This window comes from Prinia subflava, chromosome 3 (genome assembly GCF_021018805.1).
Source record: "Prinia subflava isolate CZ2003 ecotype Zambia chromosome 3, Cam_Psub_1.2, whole genome shotgun sequence".
Classification (NCBI taxonomy): Eukaryota; Metazoa; Chordata; class Aves; order Passeriformes; family Cisticolidae; genus Prinia; species Prinia subflava.
Window position 1 is genome coordinate 20295350 of NC_086249.1, and position 6000 is coordinate 20301349.

At 53.5% G+C, this 6000-nt stretch overlaps 1 protein-coding gene across 7 annotated transcripts in view; it reads right to left on the reverse strand.

Moving 5' to 3' along the window:
- FOXJ2 (forkhead box J2) overlaps positions 1 to 5474 on the reverse strand; it is a 31102-nt gene extending 25628 nt beyond the window's left edge. For 2 of the 7 annotated variants that reach the window (XM_063394297.1, XM_063394290.1), the window contains exon 1: positions 315 to 1820. The gene's annotated coding sequence lies outside the window, so the exon portion shown is untranslated. Of the gene's footprint in view, positions 1 to 314; positions 1821 to 5211 lie in introns of those variants that run through there. The other 5 variants (XM_063394294.1, XM_063394291.1, XM_063394293.1 and 2 more) reach the window with 5 other exon arrangements.
- Positions 5475 to 6000: the final 526 nt, after the last annotated feature.

Here is a 6000-nt window from a genome sequence, read left to right on the forward strand (position 1 = left end):
GTCTAGGATGAATAAACCAGGGAAAGAAAGTAGAAGGTAAAGGACAGAGAGGCTTCTTACAATTAAACAGGGCTAAGGTCTCCCATAAACTAAACAGAGAGGGAAAGAATCAGGTCAATTCCATACAGCATATAAGGGAGCTAAATGACTGAGAAAGACACACAGAAAAAGAAGGTGGGGAGAGCTTCAGAAACAGAAAGAGGTAAAAGATGAAAAGCAAGCAGATACAGTGAGAGAAGAAGAGACACAGAAAACAAGGACAGAAGGCAAGAGGACAGCTAGGAATAGAGAGGTGATATAATGTGGTCACTCACTCTGTCTGGAAGATTTTCTCGAGGGAGGTGGATTATCTTCAGTGCTGGTTGCTGGGGTGCTGCCCCTCACACTCCTTCTCTGAGACCCATACTCAGACCGTTGCTGTCAGCTATTCCAAGGGCTTCTTCGAAAAATATTTCAAGGGCGAAAGGATTGTGGATGAAATCAGGATCTTGAGTATTAAAACAATTTGCTTGGAATTGTCAGTCCCCTAAAACTCCTGGTTTAATCCCAGGATGGAGATCCTCTCTCCCTTTTGGCACCTAACTACTGAAGGGGTGTTCCCCTGGGAAACAGCCTTTTCACTGATGGTCAGATTATTTCAGAAATCAATTTCCCTAATCTGCCTACCTAGAAATCTCTTTTCTCTAGGTACACCTTACCCGTAAGGGGGGAAAAATCTCCTTCTCTAAAACAATTCTTGCTATCTCTGTGAATATTATCAGTGAAATCTGCCTTTTCCTCTCCCTGTAACTAGGAGGTGTGTCTTCTCTCCTTGCACAGGGTATTTGAAGAAAACCCTTTTGGGATTAGGGGATGAGGGATCTTCCTTGGGATGAAGGAGGATGAGATCAGTACTGGAAATTACCTTTATCTCCAGTTAACAGCAACTGGAAAAGGAAAGAATAGCTAAATCTCCCTCTGCTTTCTCTCCCTTGTTTTGCTCTATTGCCTGCTGAGCAGATGTAAATAATAAAAATTACTAGGTAAGTATCTGGAGCTCCTGCTTATTTCTGTCTTGGGAAATGCCTCTCCTAGGCATACAGGATTTCTTCTGTAAAGACTCCTGCTACTACCTGGTCTGGGGAAGGGCTGTCTGCCCTGCTTGAGAGAAGACTTTCCTCGGCAGCAGGAGGGAGTAGGCAGTAAAGGTTATTGTCACAATCCTCAGGAACTGGGGTCTGAGGACACCTCTCCCCTTAACAAGTATCGAGGGAGCTCCAGACGGCTCCGTTCTACAGCGAGGAAGAGCAGAGCTGCTTCTAGTTACTAGGGCTGGGTGCCGGGGGCCTGTGCACACCCTTGGCTCGTTAGTGGGGAAGGGGGCGAGTGTTAAGCTCCCTCACCAGCTGCGGGGAAGGGGCCTGGCAGGGGGGGCCGCCGGGGTGTCCCGGGCGCGGGGCTGCCTAACGGGGCTGCGGACGGGGCGAGGGGCGGCGGGCAGGGTCTCTCCCCCACCCCGGCAGGCTACGGGGGTGTCCCCCCACCCCAGCCGCTGTCCCTGGCTTCCCCCCAGGCCTCAGCTCCTCCTGCCCGGGCTCGGCTACCAAGGGAGGCCGCGGCGGCTCACGGGCCTTCGCGGGGCTGCGCGGCGCCTCCGCCGCCTTCCGCCGGGCCGCGGCTTCGTCCCCGGGGGGCTCCCCCGGCTCCGGTGCGGGGGACCCGGCCCGGGCGACGCTGGCTCTCTCCAGGCCCCGCCGCTCCCGCGGCTGCTGCTCCGGGCTGCGGCTCCACTGCAGGCCCCGGCTCCTCCCCGGCCGCCGCTCCGCCTCCCCCGGCTCCCCCCGGCCGCGGCCGCCCCCGCCTCCCCGGGTTAAGGAGGCGCCGGGCCGGGGGAGCTGCGGCTGCCCGCCCGCTCTGCCAAGCGGCGGGGAGGAGCTGCCCGCCCGCCGGGACCGGCCGCGGCCATCCCCGGCACTGGGGCTCGGTTCAGCGCGGAGGTGGCCGTGAGGCCCTCGCCCCCAGGCCGCTGGCAGCAGCCGCCTTTCGCCGCTCATAGCCCCGGCACGGGGGCACACAAATGGCCACCCTGGGCCGGGGTCTGCGCCCTGGGTGACCCGCGCTGCTCACACCGGCCATGCAGTGCCCCGAGTGCCCCGAGTCAACTCTCACCCCAAAGCAATGCAGCTCTTCGTCCCTCGTAATCTACCCTCAAGCCTTGCGTGTGTCCACAACCTATTGCAGATGCAGAGCCATCACCAGATCTTGGAAGGTCTACCACAACCCTGTTAAAAGTCTCATTGCTATTTCTCGTGTGTTCCAGTTCTCCTACGGTTCCATAAATTTGAGGGCTAGAACCATATAGGAAACCCCATTTAATTCACCTCCTTAATGTGTATAAATATTTAAATAGGGGTCCCAAGAAGACGCCACAAGGCTTTTCTCAGGTGCCAGCCTCTAGGATGAAGAGGCAGAAGCTGATGCACAGAAGTTCCACCTGACCATAGGGAAGAACTTCTTTGCTGTGCAGGTAAACTGCACTGTACAGACCGTCAGCTGGAACAGGCTGCCCAGAGAGGTTGTGGAGTCTCCCTCATTGGAGATACTCAAGAGCCATGTGGACATAAGCCAGCACAATGTGCTCTGGGATGACCCTGCTAAAACAAGGAGACTGGACCAGGTGACCCACTGTGGTCCCTTCCAACCTAACTCATTCTGTGGCTCTCACAGCACTGTCCTGCTTTCACCCAAAAACCTAGGAGTCTCCTGTTGGTGTGTCTCAGGGATGCAGACCAAGGCAGTGGTCCATTATAACATTAAAGGGGACTGTGCAGTAAAGCACGCTAAATAACAGCTAATACTCTAAAATGTGTGTGTGAGGAGGAGGAGGAGGAGGTGCTGCCTGGCATCCCATACACCTGCAGCCAGTGTTGCAGGCAGATAATTTCAATGTGTCAATCTGAAAAGCACAACTGAAACAGCCCCACGGGGCCCCTATCCCAGTTATCTGAAAGTCAGCCTGTAGTTGATCATCTCATCTTTTTGTGTGTGGTTTCACATCTGCATCCTTCCAAATGGTAGCACTGCTGTAAGGCTTGAGGTAGAGGACATACTGAGAAGAAATGGCATTTTCTGAGAAATTCTTTTTTTTCCCTTCTGGAAACTGTAATATGTTAATTGAGATAGTAGAGGGGGTGTTTTAAGACTTGCTGCTTTTGCAGGGCTAAGTTTACCACTGCACCTGCAATGACTCCTTGCATTCCTTCAACAGGTCAAAACCTGTGCCATAGTTCCCCACCTTAATTTCAGGAAGTCAGTCATCATCCTCCATCCTCTGTGTCCTCCTTCTCCCACACTATCCCCTTCTTCTGCATCTGTGCCAGCAGCTCTAGTCACAACTTTCCTCCCTATGCTATTACCTGTTCTGTCAAGAAAAGTTTCCTGCCTTTTTCCCCATACTATTTGCATTATCTCACTAGAGATCCCCATTACGGTGTTCTTGATTATTACCAAGGGCCAACAACAATTTCTTTCCCTCTCACCTCCATAGCAGAGTTCTGTCTTGTGTCTTTTCTCCCACCTCACTGAAGTCCTGCTTGAACAGCTTAGCTTCAGTTCCCTTGTCCCTCTGCCTCTCTTTTGACTTCTGTTTGGGCTATGTGGTCTTTGGGTGTGCCTGCTACTCCTAGTCCAGGTTCCTCAGTGCCCCTCTAGCTAGGATTTGTGTCCATGCAGTGCTCAGACTTCACTGAGAGAGGAGGCAGGAGCATCATTGTGCTGGGAGGCAGACGGGTGGTATCTGCAAGTTGTTTGATCTGTAGCCAACTGCAGAGGTGTTAAAAGCTGTGGTTGGACTCGACGTGTGCCAGGCATCCGATGTGTGTTCCCTACTTATTTTTCCTTTTGGTTTTCAGGATCCTCCCCCCGAATGAATATCTGAAGTACTGCCTGCTTTTTATAGACAATTAAAAGGTATGATGTAACTAACTTGTTCCACTGCTTGTAAGAACGTAAATACAAAAATTACCATCCAACACAAAAAGTGCCCTAGGGAGGCAGGGCAAAGGATCAGTGTGGCAGAAATGCACAAAGATAAATGTATCGTGATCCATCATCATATTCAGCATTCAGAGAACAAAGACACATCCCAAAGCCTTTCAAAGCTAAGCAGAAGACAGAGCAGAGCAGATGGAGACATGGGGAAAACGAGTAAACTAGTCACCACGTAGCTTATTTTTACATTACATTCAATGTATTTTATCCTTCTCCCATTTTTTTCAATATGCCACAGGCTTTGTGCATGACTGAATTGTTAATATTTGTCTAAGGAGATCTATAAATTTTGACAGATGGGTAGCGGGCAGTTGGGGCTTCTCGCATCCAGGAAGGTGTAGGAGGTGGCTTTGGTTTTTGGCAGTTGGGACACTGAAAGTCTCAGTATTTGGGAAGGAATTCTCTTCCACATCCTGGCTGAATGACTGTTCCTTCCATTTCCCAGTAATAAACAGGCATCTCAGCAATCCTGTGTACCGTGCAGGTATCCTGACATGTTTTTCTCCCTGGGCAGAGTTTGGTGTTTGGCTTGGGTTTTTTTTTTAAAAAAAAACTATTCTTAGTCAGGAAAATCTTTGTTTATGTACTTGCACACAAGTACAAGAACGACTGAGGGAGCAGAGATTGTTTAGCCTGTAGAAGGGGCTCAAAGGTAACCTTCTCACTCTACAACCACCTGAAAGTAGGGGGCAGCCAGGTGAGGGTCGGCCTCTTCTCCCAGGTAACAAATGACTGGACAGGAGGACATAGCCTCAGGCTGTGTCAGGGGAGGTTTAGGTCGGACTTCAGGAGGAATTTCTTCACAGAAAACGGTGACTTTGGAATGGGCTGCCCAGGGAGGTGGTGCAGCCAATTTCCCTGGAAATGTTTAAGGAAAGACTGGATGTGGCACTCAGTGCCGTGGTCTAGTTGCTATGGTGCTATTCAGTCAAAGGTTCGACTCTATAGTCTCAGAGGTCTTTTGCCAGCTCACAGATTCAGTGATTATGTAGATACGTACATAAAAAGTTACTGGTTATTCACATTGTGTATCTTGAAAAGTGTCTTGGTATACTCTATGTAAATGACACACTTACGCGTGTAATGATGCATCTTACACAACCAAGAGGCCAAAACCGGTGGTTTAAAACTCAGCGCTTCAATTACACGTTTAGGATCCTAACTACAAGAAAGCCAGTGTACCTGAAATCTCCACCAGTGCCAACCGCACCTGCCGAGAGCTCCAAAGTTTCAAAGGTTGGACAATCGTCGAGAGACGTGTTTGCTGGCCCAGCCTCGGACACACGGGAAGGCACACACTGTCTCCAGCCGCCGCTCCCCGTCTCTGCAGCAGGAATCCTCATGTGACATGCTCTTATCTCCCGGTACAAATCTCCACCCGGTTCCCTCACCCCGGCGGCCAAGCGGGAGTTCTCCGGCAGCCGCCCCCACACGGCGCCCTCACAGCGGGCAGCTCCCGCCGCCGCTACCGCGCCCCTCCTCCGCCCCACCGGGGACACCCCCGGCTATCCCGGTCCCGCTGCCGTCGGGCTCTCGGGCCACCTTAAGAGCGCGTAGAGCCCCCACACGCAGCGGCCGGGCGGCTCCTCCCCGCCCCGTGTCGCATCCAGCCAGGGAACGTGTGGCGGGCGGCGGGGCTGCCCGGGGCTGGGGGTGGACGGAGCCCCTCACGATGGCGGCGGGGAGGGCGTGGCGGGCGGGGAGCGCGGGGCGGCTGCCCCCGGCGCAGGAGCGCGGCCGGTCCCCGGCGGCGGCGACTCCGCCGGGGCGGGGGTGTCCGGCCAGGCCCTCCCTGGCTCCCCCCAGCTCGCGAGCGCCGCATTGCGCGGCGCCCATTGGCGGGATGGGGGCGGGGCTAGCGATCTCATTGGCTTTCGCACCCATCCATCAAGGAGGCGATGGCGATGGAGGAGAACTTGCCCTCCCGATTGGTCGTGAGGCTCGAGAGGAGGCGGGGCCATGCGGGCAAGG